This window comes from Oncorhynchus mykiss, chromosome 25 (genome assembly GCF_057628025.1).
Source record: "Oncorhynchus mykiss isolate SJ-2025 chromosome 25, ASM5762802v1, whole genome shotgun sequence".
NCBI lineage: Eukaryota > Metazoa > Chordata > Actinopteri > Salmoniformes > Salmonidae > Oncorhynchus > Oncorhynchus mykiss.
This window is the reverse complement of record NC_143046.1, coordinates 72924851-72943769: the sequence shown is the minus strand read 5'-3', so window position 1 is coordinate 72943769 and position 18919 is coordinate 72924851. Positions and strand designations below refer to the sequence as shown.

The 18919-nt window shown below is 42.7% G+C and overlaps 1 long non-coding RNA gene across 2 annotated transcripts; it reads left to right on the top strand.

Annotated features, from left to right (window-relative positions):
• Nucleotides 1–299: 299 nt before the first annotated feature.
• LOC149972120 (uncharacterized) lies at nucleotides 300–11266 on the top strand. 2 transcript variants are annotated; one of them, XR_016492023.1, is made up of 7 exons: nucleotides 300–656; nucleotides 1507–1600; nucleotides 2150–2295; nucleotides 2532–2577; nucleotides 8512–8668; nucleotides 9444–9534; nucleotides 9716–11266. It is a non-coding gene; the product is annotated as an uncharacterized LOC149972120 (long non-coding RNA). The 2 variants fall into 2 exon arrangements; XR_016492022.1 differs by lacking the exon at nucleotides 8512–8668 and having other exon boundaries at nucleotides 307–656.
• The last annotated feature ends 7653 nt before the right edge of the window (nucleotides 11267–18919 follow it).

The following is an 18919-nucleotide window of genomic DNA, read 5'->3' as shown; positions in this document are numbered from 1 at the left end:
GTACTCACCTTTCTATATACATCTTGAACTCCTTTCCATTCTTGCTAGCTGGAATCTCGGAGGCTGATTTAACAATTCGATGTACATCATTAAAATAAATTTGAAGCAAGTCCTGAAGACACCTAGTAAAAAACTGTGACATTGTGGTAGTAATGTTATATCGTCGATTACAACTAGACTGACTTCCGTTCTATATTATGCGCCGCTGGAAATTGCCATATCAGTAGGAAGTGTGTTTAGAACGTTCGATTATGGAATGTGCATAAGAGCTATTGGAACCATTTCCATGTTTGACCTCTAGGTATTGTGGGTATTATGACACCTCTAATGTGGGGCTCTATGGCACTGCCAGTGCTCTCACAAAACCCATTGTGGGACAGATACAATGATGCGATGTCTATTTAAGTCTATGCGCTGGACTGACTGGAAAGGAACAATCTTGAAAATCGTCCTCTTGCCATTTTGTTTTTGTATTATGCTAAAGAAGAAAAAGTATAACATCTCGGCTTGCATCACCTAGCGGTGGAAATAAGAAAGACACGCGGGCTCTTTGCGACAGACTCGACTGCTGGGACGACCTGTCCAGAAGGGGTTTCAGGAGAAAGGAGCGAATGTGACGATGGAACAGAAGAAACCATTTTGTCTCATAGTGCTTGGTATGGCGTTGTCTGGAAAAACAACTTTTGTGCATGTAACCTAAATCTAGCTAACGTTGGCTGCGTTAGCTTTGGGACACATCGGGATCTGTGTATGGTTTAACTCCAACCAATACACAGACTCCCAAAGCTAACCAGTAACTTTACGTTGCATATGTGGGTTATGTAAACTCAACCAAACTAAGCATAATTGCATATTTGTTTTGTAGTTAGGCAGTTTGGTAAAGAAACTGTAAATTAGCAAAGTCACAGCCAATGTTTCTTCTAAGCAACGCAATGTCAGAGCGCAAGGGAGTAGATTTCTATTGGCGGGTAGCCCAGGAGCAGTCTGTCAATCACCCGCAAATGAATGCGCTTTTCAGATCAGTCACGCGTGTGGACTTTTGTTGATATTCTTTGCTAGTTAGCGACTTATTAGCCCAGTTCTAGATAAGTAGAGGTCAAAAATTACGATTTACTGCTTCCTACAAGAGCACAAAACGCGTAGGCTAAATTTCAAGCTGTCTTTGAAAAGCAAGTCAGGTAAAAAGCTTGTCTTAATTAAAGGGGCAGTTTTGTATTTTGAGACGGGCTTGAATATGCAAATAAGTTCCATTGGTTTTGTTGGTAGGCCTAAATTATGCTCAAATAGCCACAATAGTATTGGCTACTGTCTAAAACTGTAAGGGTACATTCTCAGTGTTCACTGTAAACACACATGAGAACTTGCACAAAATTCTCACAACTTTCAGTTTTTTCCGCTCACAAGACCTTACATTTGCTCAGTGCCCCCAAAAATTACATTGGTAACGGCCATCTTGTAACTAACTTAACTTATGCTAGCTCTGACTTTGTTAATGTTTCTTCTCAGCGACTCACTGCCCATCTTCACACCACGAAGTCTCTTCCATATATTATCAACCTAGACCCTGCCGTGCACGAAGTCCCTTTCCCTGCCAACATCGGTAAGAAATCATCATGACCACCACCGTGCATATAGGTGCTTTTAACAACGCGGAATATTAAAATAACTACACTAGTGTTAGTTGCACTAAAACAGTATATGGGAAGTCATAAGTTAAATACAATTACACTTCAACTTACTGTGCTGGTGGGCAGGATTGTTGTTCATGACAGGAACATTTTGTCTCAATTTCCCCTGCCATAATGACCAACAGTCCTTCCCACAGGCAGAGTAAGTTGAAATGGAATTGTATTTAACCTCTGGCTTCTCACTGACTGTTTTTTTTTGCCCCCCCAATCCATTTTTTATGCAATGGTAGTATATGTAAATATACCCGCATTGCTAAAAGCACCTACCCTGCATAATGTGTGGCACTGGCATCATGTCGATAATGCCAATCATTTATTGAATGTTCAGAAAAGTCAGTTCCCTGGATGTTCTGTTCATAGAATTCAATCATTATAATTATGTTGGTCTACCCACTGCCTTATTCTATTATTAGCTACCGTAGCTAATAAGTTACAGAAAACTCCTTCTTGTCCCCTCGTAGATATCTGTGACACAGTGAATTACAAAGATTGCCTGGGTCCCAAGGATGAATGGTCATTGAATCGCTTCGCTACAAGATTGGATCATGGATAAGTCTCGTAGCGTCAACCCCGTCAACTTCATGTCTAACATGCTCTACGCCTGCAGGTATGACACACTAGGGGCCATTTTAGATTTTTGGTACTGCAGAACTGTAGGGACATTACCTATGCATTATCGACACAGGTTTTTCAATAGCTACCACAGCCGTCTGTGGTTATATCATAAATGTGAACACTAGGGTTTCAATTCAACCTAATCTCAAAGTTTTGTGGAATTTTAAGGTCCTGTGTAGGGTGTTGATTTGCTTATTCACTCTGACTCTTGTTTTTTTTTTACTGCAGAATTCTGTACAAGACGAAGCTGCCCTTCATTGTCGTCATGAACAAGGTATGGATTGGCTGGAACACTTTCAACAATCACACTTTCATCTGTAGGTCTGCACTGAGGGCACTCTGAAGTGTTTAATTAAGTGACCAAAGGAAATGCATGTTTTCCATTTCAAATCAAATTTTATTGGTCGCATACACATATTTAGCAGATGTTATTGCGGGTCTAGCAAAATGCTTGTGTTCCTAGCTCCAACACTGCAGTAATATCTAACAATACACACAAATCTAAAAAGAATGGAATTGAGAAATATTAGGATGAGCAATGTCAGAATCTGGACTATGTATGTGTGATGGGATGTATAGACATTGTGGATAGAATATGTAGTATGTCTGAAGAATACGTAGGATAGAATGGTATATGTACAGCAATAGTTGAATAGGATGGCCTTGACTAGAATACAGTATATACATGTGAAATGGGAAAAAAAGTGTTAACATTACTCACGTGACCAGTGTTCCATGTCTATGTACATAGAGCAGCAGCCTCTAAGGTGCATGGTTTAGTAACTGGGTGGTAGCCGGCTAGTGACTAAGTTCAGGGCAGGGTATTGGGTGGAGGCTGGCTAGTGATGGCTATTTAATAGTTTGACCTTGAGATAAAGCTGGGACAGAGAGACTGAAAAACAGCTTCGAATGCACAGGCTGTTGCTCGGGTGGCTGAGTCCTTGATGATCTTCTTGGCCTTCATGTGACACCAAGTGCTATAGATGTCCTGGAGAGCAGGCAGTGTGGCCCTGGTAATGTGTTGGGCAGACCACACCACCCAGGCCTGCGGTTGCGGGTGGTGCAGTTGCTGTACCAGGCGGTGATACAGCCGACAGGATGCGCTCAATGGTGCATCTGTAAAAGTTTGTGAGGGTCTTATGGGCCAAGCTGAATTTCTTCGGCCTCCTGAGGTTAAAGAGGCACTGTTGCGCCTTCTTCACCACACTGTCTTTGTGGGTAGACCATTTCAGATTGTCAGTGATGTGTACGCCAAGGAACTTGAAGCTGTTCACCTACACCACTGCAGCCCTGTCAATGTGGATGGGGGTGTACTCCCACTGCTGTCTCCTGAAGTCTACGATCACTTCTTTAGTTTTGTTGAGGCAGAGGTTATTTTTCTGTCACCACTCTGCCAGGGGCCTCACCTCCTTCCTGTAGGCTGTCTTGTTGTTGGTGATCAAGCCTACCACTGTTGTAACATCTGCAAACTTGATGATTGAGTTGGAGGCATGCATAGCCACGCAGTCATGGGTGAACAGGGAGCACAGGAGGAGGCTGATGGATGCACCCTTTTGGGGTCCTTATGTTGAGTATCAGCGAAGTGGAGGTGTTGTTTCCTGCCTTCGCCACCTGGGGGAGGGCCGTCAGGAAGTCCAGGTCCCAGTTACACAAGTCGGGGTTCAGACCCCGGGCCCTGAGCTTAATGATGAGCTTGGATGGTACTATGGTGACAAAGTCTCAGCTGTAGTCAATGAACAGCATTCTTACCAGATGGTTAGGGCAGTCTGTGGTGCGATTGCATCATCCGTGGATGTGGATGTATTGGGGCGGTATCAAAATTGTAGTGAGTCTAGGGTGTCTGGTAAGCTGGAGGTGATATGATCCTTAACTAGCCTCTCAAAGCAATAGTAATTTAGATGTTACTTTTGCTTTCTTGGGTACAGGAAGAATGGTGGACATCTTTACGCAGGTGGGGACAGCAGGCTGGGTTAGGGAGAGATTGAATATGTCCGTAAACACGGGATGCCGTCTGGGCTGGCAGCCTTGCGAGGGTTAACACGCTTACATGTCTTACTCATGTTGAACACGAAGAATGAGAGCTCACAGTCCTCGGGAGCGACCCACGTCTGTGGCACTGTGTTATCCTCAAAGCGGGCGAAGAAGGTGTTTTACTTGTCTGAGAGTACGGCGTCGGTGTCTGCGACGTGGCTGGTTCCCTTTGTAATCTGGGATTGTCTGGAGTCCCTGCCAATTACAGTGGTTCTTCCTGTAAAAGTTGTGTCATACTGCAGCACACCTTGTGGGCTGCCACAGAATTCTAATTGTCAGCCATTGTTACCATATGCTAGTTAGTGCTAGTTTGACCACCAGAGTCCATCTTTGAGAACCATTTGATAACCTTCAATATTGGATGTACTGGAGAATTTTACTTACAACCTCATACCTATCACATTAGCCTACATTAGCTCAACTGTCCCACTGGGGACCCACTGATCCTGTAGAGGTTTTAACAAAGTTACAAAGATGTCACATAATTTGTATCTACCTTTCCAATTACTTTTAGAGTTTGGGATTTTCAGATGTGCGCTTTTCGTGTCATTTTTCATAAAATCCAGATTTAAGTGTAACTTTTGACTGCCTTTAGTGAGAGGTCTATAAGGCTTTAATATTTAATCATTTCTGCCGTCCAAATTCAAATCTAAGGAGTAGTTTTTGCACCATTATTAATTAGTTTGAACTTGCAGACAGGCACTAAGAACAGCGGAAACGTTTCCCTAGTCAGCACCATTATTAGTGTTGCTCTGTGCTACCCAGTGAGGTGGATGACGCAATCCCCCTTCCTTCCCCATGGGCTAAGTCCGTCTTCTGTGCCCTGCTCTGTGGACTGTCCCGTGCCCCCTGCCCTCATGCCTTGAACCTCGTGCGCCCACCACAATCTCAGTGGATAAAGCTGGAAAACTGCAAGGCAATCCCATTGTGCGCCACTCAGGAGCCATGATCAATATGACCAATATATATTGTCCTGCTAATAGCCAATTCTAGAAACGTTGATTGCAGAATGCACAGCCTGCTACGCTTGTGAAAAACAGGGTTAATAATATATCTGTGAGAATATCAAAGGGACTTTTATATAATTCTAAATGAATTAATAATAATAATTGCTTTGTTTAAAAAATAACTATTTTGGAGATTTATTTCGTTTTCAAATCATCTAAAGTGAGCGAGGAAAAATGACTGCGCCATCAACTTGATTATTTAGCAGATCTCACGTGCTTATATTCAGTCTACACATATTTTAAGAATATCATGGAATATAATTGAACATTTTAGTTTCTCTTAGAATAAAAACCTTAGTGTAACAACCGTTTTAGTTAGTAATACAAAAATAAGTGTATTTTTCAGGGTGTGTTAGTGCCGGACAGAGGCATGTAAATTCTTACACATTTGTTCTAAATTCAATCACCTTCATCCTCATCATTCCATTAATTGAAATTCAATTTTGAAGTCGTCCACAATTATAAGTTTAAGATGGTTTATACTATGGATAATTTAGCTATTTGAATTATAGGACACCCTTTAGGTATAAAAGGTATAAAAAAAATATTATTATTTTATAAAAGTATTGAAAAAAATTAGCTTTTACTACTATAGCCCAGAGAAACGCTTTGAATAACGCATTCATAGATGGAAAAAAAAGAGAGTCAAAAAATAAATGACAAGAAACAAGGTTTTGAAGTGTTTGTCCTTGTGGCGGTCGTAGAGCAGAACGGCAATGACTATCATGTTCGTGAGTCTTCATTCCATAGAGCTGTTGTAATAGTTCGGACACGACAGACGTTTTTGTGAGAAGACTGATATTTAGGATGTTTCGTGGTCTGACAAACCCCGCTTTAGCTCTGCCACCTTTCACCACAGATGTGGTAGTGCAACATTGGTGAATCCGGTGGATTGAGACACTGTATCTAGGTTAAACTGGTGGATTTTGATGGGGATTTCTTTATTATGTTACTTAGATTGATGCACTGGTGCGTTAATCGACTCTAGGGGGTTAAATGCGGTGGTTCACGCTTTCAGTTTTGCGCAAATGCTGCCATCTACCCATGGTTTTTGGTTTGGATAGGTTTTAATTGTCACAGTGGGAACAACATCCACTATACACTTCCTGATGAATTCAGAGGCGACCTGGAACATATCCCAGTCCTTTTGTTTTGATCAATCTTAACTTCTTGGCCCACCCATCCCGTTAGCGGGCTCATTTTCGTCAACATCCACTGAATTGCAGAGCGCCAAATTCAAATTAAATGACAAAAAATATTACATTTTCATGAAATCACAAGTGCAATATAGCAAAACACAGCGTAGCTTGATGTTAATCCACCTGGCGTGTCAGATTTCAAAGCTTTACAGCAAAAGCTATCCAAGCGTTTATGTTAGGACATCTCTCTCAGCAGACAAAACATTACAAACAGCTAGCAGCAAAGTAGATTGGTCACGAAAGTCAGAAAAGCAATGAAATTAATCGCTTACCTTTGATCTTCGGATGTTTGCACTCACGAGACTCCCAGTTACACAAATGTTCCTTTTGTTCAATAAAGATTATTTTTATATCCAAAAACCTCCATTTGGTTGGCACGTTATGTTCAGAAATCCCCAGGCTCGTGCAGGTCATGACGGGCAGATAAAAATTCCAAATAGTATCCGGAAAGTTCGTAGAAACATGTCAAACATTTTTTATAATCAATCCTCAGGTTGTTTTTACAACAAATAATCGATAATATTTCAACCGGACCGTAGCTTTTTCAATAGGAGAGCGAGAGAAAATGTCTGCTCCAAGTTGTTGCGCATGCAAAACTCTGCTGGCACCCAGCCATCCACTGACACGATGTGATCGTTCTCGCTCATTTTTAGGAATAAAAGCCTGAAACTATGTCTAAAGACTGTTCACAATATGTGGAAGCCATAGAGAAAGGAATCTGGTTGATATCCCTTTAAATGGAGGGGAGGCATGCAATGGAACAGGGAGATTCGTTTCTCTTAGGCACTTCCTGGTTGTATTTTCCTCAGGTTTTGGTCTGCAGTATCAGTTCTGTTATACTCACAGACAATATTTTGACAGTTTTGGAAACTTTCGAGTTTTCTAATTATATGCATATTCTAGATTCTGGGCCTGAGAAATAGGCAGTTTCATTTGGGTACGATTTTCATCCAAACCTCAAAATACTGCCCCCTACACTCAACAGGTTTAATTCGTCAGACCAGTGTGGAATATACCTTAGCACAGGTACTTCCCCCAACCCCTCTTTTATGCTACTGCTACTCTCTGTTCATCATAAATGCATAGTTACTTTAACCATATCTACATGTACATACTACCTCAATCAACCCGACTAACCGGTGTCTGTATGTAGCCTCGCTACAAGGGTGGCGGAAGGCCTTGTAGCCATCATTAAGGGAGAGTAACAATGGTCGGGAGTTTTTGAAGCACGAGTACTACAGGCCAATGTGTTGATAGAACTTTGGTAGTGTTTTCCTCAGATTTGCTTTGTTAAAGTCATCAGCTGCAATTAATGCAGCCTCACGATATGTGGTTTCCTGGCTGCACAAAGTCCAGTGTAGTTCCTTGAGCCGTCATGGTATCTGCTTGAGGGGGAATATACACGGCTATGACGATGACCGAAGATTATTCTCTCTGGATTATTATTTAATAATACAGTATATCTCTAAATGTGCTGGACTGAACACAGTGTTGTATGATTCCAGCCCAGACCGCAAATGCGGAAGTGCGATTTTGGTGGATGCGGTGGATTGAGAAGCATCCAATGTAAAAAAAAAAAAAAACATGTCTCTAGCTTAAACTTTTTATTTTATCTTTAACTAGGCAAGTCAGTTAAGAACAAATTATTATTTACAATGACGGCCTACCCCGGCCAAACCGAGACGACGCTGGGCAAATTGTGCGCAGCCCTATGGGACTCCCAATCACGGCCGGATGTGATGCAGCCTGGATTCGAACCAGGTGACGCCTCTTGTACTGAGATGCAGTGTAGACCACTGCGCCACTCGGGTGCACCTAAATTAATGGATTTGTAGTGGGATTTTCCTATGCTAATTAGATTTCCACGGGGGGCAGACAACCCGAATGAGTCGATGTCCAGCCCCCATAAAAATATACCTGTTTAAGATCGAGATATCTGGTTTCAATCCACCACATCCTCTTCATCTGCAGTGAAAGGTGGCAGAGCTACAGCGGTGTTTGTCAGACCATGAGACTCTCATGTGTTCTCTGTTTCACCCTACGACCCCCACGTCTGAAGTCTGTACCGCCGATCTGCCAACTTCTGTCTGTAGCATCCGAACAGTTTGGGCTACCCCGCTGTGGAAAGGTGAGACTCTCATGTTGTTTTTCTCTAGGACACCCACAGGGCACCCACAGGCCTCACAAGACCCGTCTGACCCCGGTACCAGTTGAAAAAAATGATTAAGTACAGTACCAGTCAAAAGTTTGGACACACCTACTCATTTCAGGGTTTTTCTTTATTTTTACTATTTTCTACATTGTAAAATAATAGTGAAGACATCCAAACTATGATGTATCATATGGAATCAAATAGGGACCAAGAAAGTGTTAAACAAATGAAAATACATTTTATATTCTTCAAAGCAGCCACCCTTTGCCTTTGATAGCTTATCACACTCTTGGCATTCTCTAGTAAAAATAAAGAAAAACCCTGGAATGAGTAGGTGTGTACTGTATAATAGAGACTGTTCAGTGCCAAAATTAAAAATATTTTTTTTAATGCATAACTATTGTTTCCTGATCTTTGCTCTCTATCCCAGATATAAGACAGACACTTCCTTTTGATTTTTTTTTTTGGGGGGGGGGAACTATCTGTTCCATGTAGAAAATCTGTTATTCAGTGCATTTGTATGGCTAATAGCAGTAATGCAAAATCAAAATGGTAATAAAATCTTTTTTGTTTTAAATCAAAGAGCAAAATGATCCTTGGTGTGACCTTTACAACAATTAAATATTGCTTAGTAGAACCCCCTCTCCCCCAGCCTCAATGGGGATTTTACTTCAGTACACAATGCTATGAACAACTGTATGTACTGTGTGTGTGCTCGAGCTCTATCTGATGGTCCCGGTATGCCCTCCAGACGGATGCTAAGAGCAGGAAGCTACAGGAGCAGATTGAGCATTTACAGAAAGACATGGGGGCTGTTGCCATGGAGATGACCCCACAAACAGGTGAGGCAGAATGTGTCCATGTCTGTGTGCCTGTGAGAGCGTGACCCCCATGCATTGTGTGCTTGATCGTGTGTGTATGTGAGTATTAGAGACCTCGTACTGCGTATTATATACTAGAATTGTGTTCACGAGTCCGGTGTTAGTGAAAGAAATAATGAAATTGTCACTTCCTATCCTTCAGAGGAAGCTGATGTGTTGGCCACAGTGACTTCCTCTTCAACCGTGGGAACCCGTATGAGGAGGGGGAGGACAGATCAAGTCACCTTGCATTCCTAACAAGTCAAACATTAATAAGTCTTACGTAGGAAGCGAAGATTTGTTCCAAAAATATTATTAAACACAAAAATACAGGGAATATAAGTTCCCCTGTTAAGGTTACCCATCTCCCCTTCCAGTGAGTGAGGAGAGCAAGTAGGGCACGGCCTTTGGGAACTTCCTGAAAGAGAGAGAAGGGAATGGGTGGAGGTATGAAACAGGAAGTCTCAGTGACTACCACAGGACCCTGAACTTTCATACTTCACCTGTAAGAACACCCCCCTCCCCCCTTAATCAAATGAGAAGGGCTGTATGTCATTAGTCCAATGTGGTTCCCTCTTCTTCATCTGCACTGGTCTACTGTAACCACTCAGGTAAGGTGTGATGTAGTATAGTCCGACCAGCTCACTCCATTCAGCAACAGCGAAGGAGAGGATGTAAGAGGCCACTTTAGATTATGAAGATGCACCTTAGTGTGTTGCCTACTGGGAATTCTATCCCTACCTGCATGCCTACTGGTCTCCTCTTCAGAACTGCTGAAGCTCCTTGGACTGTTGCAGTGCCACTTAAGTAGGTTTTCTGTTTGCTCTTACTGACTGAAACTTAATAAGTTATGTTTTTGCATAAGGGTTGGACAAAGTGAACACCTTGTTTCCTGTTTCTTGTCAGAATCTTGAGCCTCATTTTGTTAAAAAGGTGGGGTAATGACTGATGGAATAATGTGCTTGTATCCTTTTTTTATTTTACAGATGTAGGATCTTAATTTGATGACCCTGTTGCAGGAGAATTTAACTTGTCGTGTGTTTGTTTAAAAAGCCTTCTAAAGTTTGTAATTTCCACTTTGAAATTGCAGACTTGAATTTTTTTTTTTTTTTAATTTTCAAAAAAATGTATCAACCCATACAAAAACATACATTTTAACTATAATTCACATTTCCTGTTGCCTGATGTAGGAAACTGCCTCAAATAAATATCCTCATCTGTAAATGGGTTTTGTTGTATTTTGTTTAGTGCAAGTTAATTATATTGATGAGTTCTGACTTCTAAACTTGAAATATTGTTAATAACCAGGTATCCTATGGAAATGAGGAGTGCCACAGTCTGGTTTCTACACCATAAGTTAATGGTTATCTGTAGGAGGAATGTATATGGTGGGGTCAATTAAGGTTGGATAAGGGCCACGGGCTTGGACTGTACAGAGTAAAGGAAAGGCAATCACATGGTTGCAGTCACTGATAAAGGTGGAGAGCTGTGGATTCGTGATGAATGGGGGAGGAGGTCAGGTCACATTAAGGGAGAAGGAACAGTTTATTAACCGCCTCACTTATCTTCCTGCCTAGCAATAAAGATGTAATGTTTATAGTGAAGGAGGAGACTTCATCCAAATTGGGGTATATATACTTGTGGTAGTGGAAACAAACATGTCTTTGCCTGTTTCAGCTGTCTGACCCATTGGGAGAATAAACTTGGTTTGAGCTTTACTAATCGTCTGGTTTTTGCTCTTTATTTAGAACCTAACACTATGAAGCTTTTTCTTCAGTGGAAGAACACATCTGTTAGCCATTCCTACCTGCTGAATGCTCATCAGCAGTCATGTAGAGTCCTGAAAGTACACTACCAGTCAAGTTTTAGAACACCTACTCATTCAAGGGTTTTTCTTTATTTTTCACTATTATTCTACATTTGCCTTGACGACAGCTTTGCACACTCTTGGCATTCTCTCAACCAGCTCCATGAGGTAGTCACCTGGAATTCATTTCAATTAACAGCCTTAAGTTAATTTGTGGAATTTATTTCCTCCTTAATGCATTTGAGCCAATCAGTTGTGTTGTGACAAGGTAGTGGGGTATATAGAAAGCCCTATTTGGTAAAACACCAAGTCCATATTATGACAAGAACAGCTCAAATAAGCAAAGAGAAACTACAGTCCATCATTACTTTAAGACAAGGTCAGTCAATACAGAACATTTCAAGAACTTTGAAAGTTTCTTCAGGTGTAGTCACAAAAACCATCAAGTGCTATGATGAAACTGGCTCTCATGAGGACCGCCACATGAATGGAAGACAGAGTTACCTCTGCTGCAACGGATAACGTCATTAGAGTTACCAGCCTCAGAAATTGCAGCCCAAATAAATGCTTCAGAGTTCAAGTAACAGACAGATCTCAACATCAACTGTTCAGAGGAGTCAAGCCTTCATGGTCGAATTGCTGCAAAGCACCCGCTACTAAAGGACACCAAAAATAAGAAGAGAATTGCTTGGGCCAAGAAATACAAGCAATGGACATTAGACCGGTGGAAGTTTGTCATTTGGTGTGGAGTTCATATCTGAGATTTTTGGTTCCAGCTGCCATGTCTTTGTGAGATGCAGTGTGAGTGAATGGATGATCTCCACATGTGTACTTCCCACTGTAAAACATGGAGGAGGAGGTGTTGGGGTGATTTGCTGGTGACACTGATTTATTTAGAATTCAAGGCACACTTAACCAGCATGGCTACCACAGCATTCTACAGCGATACACCATCCCACCTGGTTTGCGATTAGTGGGACTATCATTTTTTTTTCAACAGGGCAATGACCCAACACAACTCCAGCCTGTGTCAGGGCTATTTTACCAAGAAGGAGAGTGATGGAGAGCTGCATCAGATGACCTGGCCTCCACAATCCCCCAACCTCAAGGAAATTGAGGTGTTTTGGGATGAGTCGGACTGCAGAGTGAAGGAAAAGCAGCTAACAAGGGCTCAGCAGATGTGGGAACTCCCTCTAGACTTTTGGAAAAGCATTCCAGGTGAAGCTGGTTGAGAGAATGCCATGAGTGTTTTGACCATAAGTGTATATACACTGCTCAAAAAAATAAAGGGAACACTTAAACAACACAATGTAACTCCAAGTCAATCACACTTCTGTGAAATCAAACTGTCCACTTAGGAAGCAACACTGATTGACAATAAATTTCACATGCTGTTGTGCAAATGGAATAGAGAACAGGTGGAAATTATAGGCAATTAGCAAGACACCCCCAATAAAGGAGTGAATCTGTAGGTGGGGACCATAGACCACTTCTCAGTTCTTATGCTTCCTGGCTGATGTTTTGGTCACTTTTGAATGCTGGCGGTGCTTTCACTCTAGTGGTAGCATGAGACGGCGTCTACAACCCACACAAGTGGCTCAGGTAGTGCAGCTCATCCAGGATGGCACATCAATGCGAGCTGTGGCAAGAAGGTTTGCTGTGTCTGTCAGCGTAGTGTCCAGAGCATGGAGGCGCTACCAGGAGACAGGCCAGTACATCAGGAGACGTGGAGGAGGCCGTAGGAGGGCAACAACCTAGCAGCAGGACCGCTACCTCCGCCTTTGTGCAAGGAGGAGCACTGCCAGAGCCCTGCAAAATGACCTCCAGCAGGCCACAAATGTGCATGTGTCTGCTCAAACGGTCAGAAACAGACTCTATGAGGGTGGTATGAGGGCCCGATGTCCACAGGTGGGGGTTGTGCTTACAGCCCAACACCGTGCAGTTCGTTTGGCATTTGCCAGAGAACACCAAGATTGGCAAATTTGCCACTGGCTCCCTGTGCTCTTCACAGATGAAAGCAGGTTCACACTGAGCACGTGACAGAGTCTGGAGACGCCGTGGAGAACGTTCTGCTGCCTGCAACATCCTCCAGCATGACCGGTTTGGCGGTGGGTCAGTCATGGTGTGTGGTGGCATTTCTTTGGGGGGCATCCCTCCATGTGCTCGCCAGAGGTAGCCTGACTGCCATTAGCTACCGAGATGAGATCCTCAGTCCCCTTGTGAGACCATATGCTGGTGCGGTTGGCCCTGGGTTCCTCCTAATGCAAGACAATGCTAGACCTCATGTGGCTGGAGTGTGTCAGCAGTTCCTGCAAGAGGAAGGCATTGATGCTATGGACTGGCCCGCCCGTTCCCCAGACCTGAATGCAATTGAGCACATCTGGGACATCATGTCTCGCTCCATCCACCACAGACTGTCCAGGAGTTGGCGGATGCTTTAGTCCAGGTCTGGGAGGAGATCCCTCAGGAGACCATCCGCCACCTCATCAGGAGCATGCCCAGGCGTTGTAGGGAGGTCATACAGGCACGTGGAGGCCACACACACTACTGAGCCTCATTTTGACTTGTTTTAAGGACATTACATCAAAGTTGGATCAGCCTGTAGTGTGGTTTTCCACTTTAATTTTGAGTGTGACTCCAAATCAAGACCTCCATGGGTTGATACATTTTATTTCCATTGATCATTTTTGTGTGATTTTGTTGTCAGCACATTCAACTATGTAAAGAAAAAAGTATTTAATAAGAATATTTCATTCATTCAGATCTAGGATGTGTTATTTTAGTGTTCCCTTTATTATTTTGAGCAGTGTAGTTTTGACGCCTTCTCTCCTGGCTTAAGAATCAAACGGTCTCTCCCACATTCACAAATACAGCAGCATGGTATTCTGTGAAGACTGAGAATACAGCCTTTTGCCTTTCTGCAGGCAAATGATTAGCCTACAGAAGAACCGCTTATGACTTTTAGCACATTTGTTAGTGCCTTAGGTGAGTCGGCTGGGCCCAATCACACCCTGACTCTCCATTCGGCCCTAACTCTTCAATGTTTCCAGATCTGTACCGTAGATGTAGTTTTCATCTGCTCTGACAACTCTGCTTTTTGCACAACAATAATTGATATAGCCTTAAGAGAGATGGGTGGATTATATCACAGATTGGTCTTTACTCTTAATGGTCAAAGTTTCCCTTAGTTTGTTCAAGATTAATGGGTTTTACCACAGATTCACACACACACGATCCCTCCCCGACTCTCAGAAGAGATGAGATAAAAGTGTTGTGGCAATACAAACAATTGCAGCAGCCAGACGCCTCCTGTGTTGCTGTGTTCTTCCAGCGATGGTGACTCACTTCCGCATTGGCATTTACAGGACCCTTCACACTCAGTCCCTGACACCCTCCACTCCCCTCACAGCTCGTGGACTACAAATTCCGCTAGACACAGAACAAAAACAGGATATGGAGAGTGGCAGAGGAATTTACAGCTCAGCAGGAAAATGTCAAAACGCCTACTAGTGATCACGTCTTCAAGGAAAAAGCGAACGCTGTATGAGGAGGATGGTGTAACTACAATCTACAGAAATCTAGTTTGCGCGACAAGTTGACACAACTGAACTCTTTTTGGGGACTAGAAAATGCGGTCAAATGTCATATAAGCTTTTGTCTGTGCACAACATAGCAGACTTATCTTTTTCATGCAATAACATTAACTTTGCTTCCTATTTCATGCATTAACTTGCCTTCACGTTTCATTTCTCACGTCGTAACAAAGACCTATGCTTTGTTTTCAGTGAAGAGGATATATCTGTGGTGTCCAATGACGACATGCATTCTGCAAAATTACATCATTATATTGTCCCGCGGGCATATTAGAAATATGAAATAAGGTTTACGTCATAGAATTGATTTCATTTGATTTATCGTTAACGTAACTTTGGTCCAGCAGTCTCACTTAGCCAGATGACTCATGCCGCCATTACAATATTGAGTCTTACCTTATGACATAATCCTCTGGGTTTGGAGTGTGAGGAGGTTAAGTGGATTCAGGAAGTGTGTTGACCTGGCCCTTTGGAATACAGCATATTAACCTTTCATACTGTATCTGATGGAGATGAAAGGAATAATATGCATTGCTGTGGCATACATATTACACATTACTTCTGTTCTGTCCTCTTCTTCTATTTCCTGCCCTAGGCTCTTTCAGATAATAATTTGATTGATTGAAACCCTGAATTCTAATGAGAGAGAGAGAGAGAGACATGACAGTCTAATGACAGTCTAATTTGGTATGGTCAACAACACGGGACTGAAGCAGTGAGTTCATCATCCCACTACACAGAGGCTCGCTGCAGACCGACAAGCCCCCCACACCAACTCCCCAAACAGCACTTATAGATTTACTGCAGACCTCCCCACCCCTTCACAAAAACAAGAGACTGTCCCACCATACCAAGCTAAATGAATATCTTTATCATAAACCTATGTCACCTTTGTGCCACCCCCTTACAAACACGTTATAGCACTGAAAACCTCTGTCCCTCTTCTCCCCTCACAACCCTTATATAGATTTACTGTTAAACCATGTGGGTCTCCACTCCACCCCATGCTAACATGACTGTTGTTGCATCATCTGATGTCTGGTATTTATGAATATTACATTTAAGTGAAATAATGCTTATCTTTCCTTGTGACATTGTCCTCATTGTTTGCTGTGTCATTATGTGATCAATGTGGATGAGGGGTCAGATACATGCACTGCATCTGCAAAGACAAGAAGAAGCATCTGTGATTGGCTGGAAATGACATAATTGGAGCGTTACTGGTGATGATTAGGCTTTCCTTGCAACACATCATCATCTACCCTAGCCCCCTCTCCTCTTCCCATCCCCCTCTCCCCCTTCTAGGAATGTTTATGTCATTGTTTTACACTGAATAAATGTGATTGGGTTTGCTCTGTCACTTCTGCAGACAATGGAGATGTGTAATACAAACAATATCATCCATCCATTCTCGCCATCAATCTCTTTCTCTTTCCTGCCTCCAATTCTGTGGCTCTGTTCTTCCGCACATGACCGCTCCCACTCTCTTCCGCCCTTCTCTTTCTTTCTTTCCTTCCTCTTCTTTCTCTCCGCATCCTTTGAAATGCACTGTATCTCTCTCTTCTGCTCATAACCAACACAGGCACATTCTCTCATCAGCATCCACTCTCATCCCCTCCTCTCTCTCTGTCTCTTACATTCTCCCCTCTGCACACGACTCTCCTGCTGGCATGAAGCTGCATGACATCATCTGGGCTGGTGCTAGCAGGATAGCAGATGAGGACACCGTGTGTGTCGGCACCCTCCCTTCTTTGCACCCCCAACACTCTGTGTCTAATTACAATGCACCTTGAGATGATAAAACCACCTCTCTCTACTGCGTGCTGTGTTAATGGGTTTGTTTCATTTGCCTCCTGAATCACTGCACTCTGCAGTCCCTGCCGTCCACCCCTGCCTTACAACACTCATGTATTATGACATCATTCGAATGCAGCCGACTTCTCGCCTTGAGGGCACAATCATCAATATTAATGTTGCCTGCTATTGATGCTTGTTAGTCTTCACACAGAAATGTAGGTTTTAATGTTTAGATAATTAAATTGGTGGATGGCTCAGGTTACTTTCATCCTATTGTATCAAATTCTCCCTCTTTTATCTCTCATATCCTGCCTTTATTTGTTTTCTCTCCAGCTAGTCTCTCCCTGTTTGTGCTGTGAACCCTGAGTGATGACATGGTCATGCTGGGAGTCTGTGTTCCTGACGTGACTGGGATGTTCTTAGAGCACTTAGTGTTCTGTTCCTAGGATTGCAATATTCCAAGAACTTTCAATAAATTCCCTGGTTTTCCAGAAATCCTGGTTGGAGGATTCCAGATTGCCTGCTTATTTCCTCTTGATTCTGGGAATCCTCCAATCCCCCAAAAATATTTATTGAACGTTCCTAGAAATTTGCAACCCTATCTGTTCCACACACCGCTTCCAAGCATGGCATCATGGAACATGTAGTTTTGAATGGAATCTAGCGTTGTGGTGTCTCACACTGTCAGTACAGGGCTGGACAGTCCTGGTCCCACAGTGCTGCAGGGTCTGCAGACTTTTGTTCCAGCCCAGCACTAACTAACACATCTCATTGATAGTGAGGCAGGTGTGTTAGTGCTGGGTTGGAATAAATACCTGCACACCCTGCATGTTCTCTAGTGTTTTTCATTATATTATGGAACCAATAAAAGTACTTAAATGAAAGCAAATTACACTGAGTGTACAAAACAGAACACCTTCCTCATATTGAGTTGCACCCCCTTTTGCCCTCAGAACAGCCTCAATTCATCGGCGCATGGACTCTACAAGGTGTCGAAAACATTCCATAGGGATGCTGGCCCATGTTGACTCCAATGGTTTCCACAGTTGTGTCAAGTAGGCTCAATTTCCTTTGGGTGGTGAACCATTCTTGATACAGACGTGAAAATGTTTAGTGTGGAAAAACCCAGCAGCAGTTCTTGAAACACTCAAACTAGTGTGCCTGGCACCTACTATCATACCCCTGTTCAAAGGCACTTAAATATTTTTTATTGCCCATTCACACACTGAATGGCACACACACACAGTCCATGTCTCAATTGTCTCAAGGCTTAAAAATCCAGGAGTTAACCTGTCTCCTCCCCTTCATCTACACTGATTGAAGGTGATTTAACAGGATACATCAGTAAGGGATCATAGCTTTCACCTGGATTCACCTGGTCAGTCTGTGTCATGGAAAGAGTAGGTGTTCATAATGTTTGTTACACTCAGTGTATATTGATCACTATTTAAAAAGTCAATTTACATCTCAACTTTATTTAAATACTATTAAAACTGAGACACTTGGAGGAGAACCAGAAGAACAGATGGACTGTTTTAAATAGCATTTGACAGGCCGCAGCTGATCCAGACACTGTGTGTCTGTGCGTGCACACATGAGCGTGTGTGTGTGGTAGCTGATCCAGACAGGACTGTTGGCAAGGTGAGTGTAGCCTAGACATCAATATCTCTGGGACTGAAGATGATGAGACATAGATCCATCTGTGCTGACAGTAATAGATCTGACATTTACTGCTAGAACCTGACTGACTCAAACCAGCCACAGCCAGCTCTTCATTCAACATTATTGTGATTCTGATTTTGCAAATAACTTTTTGTACAGAGTGCATTGTATGCGTTGCATTGCTTGACTTGGGCAGGGGCTCACTGGAGCTGGATACCTGCACCTCAAATGTTCTACTGCTTAATCTCCTGTTGCTCAAAAGTATTGTGGATGTCCTGCACCTAAATATAAACAGTACCGGCACCCAAAATTAGTACTGGCACCTATTTCAGTCCAAGTCAAGTCCTTATGCGCTGCAAAGGAAAAAGTACATGCAACACTCATGCAAAATCACTGATACGTGTCAGTCAGTGCCCTCCATCAGACGCTCTACCAAAGTGCTAAAATAGTAATTACCCTAATTCATGTGTTGTATAAATACCTCTATCTTGTTTCTCTCACTATTTAG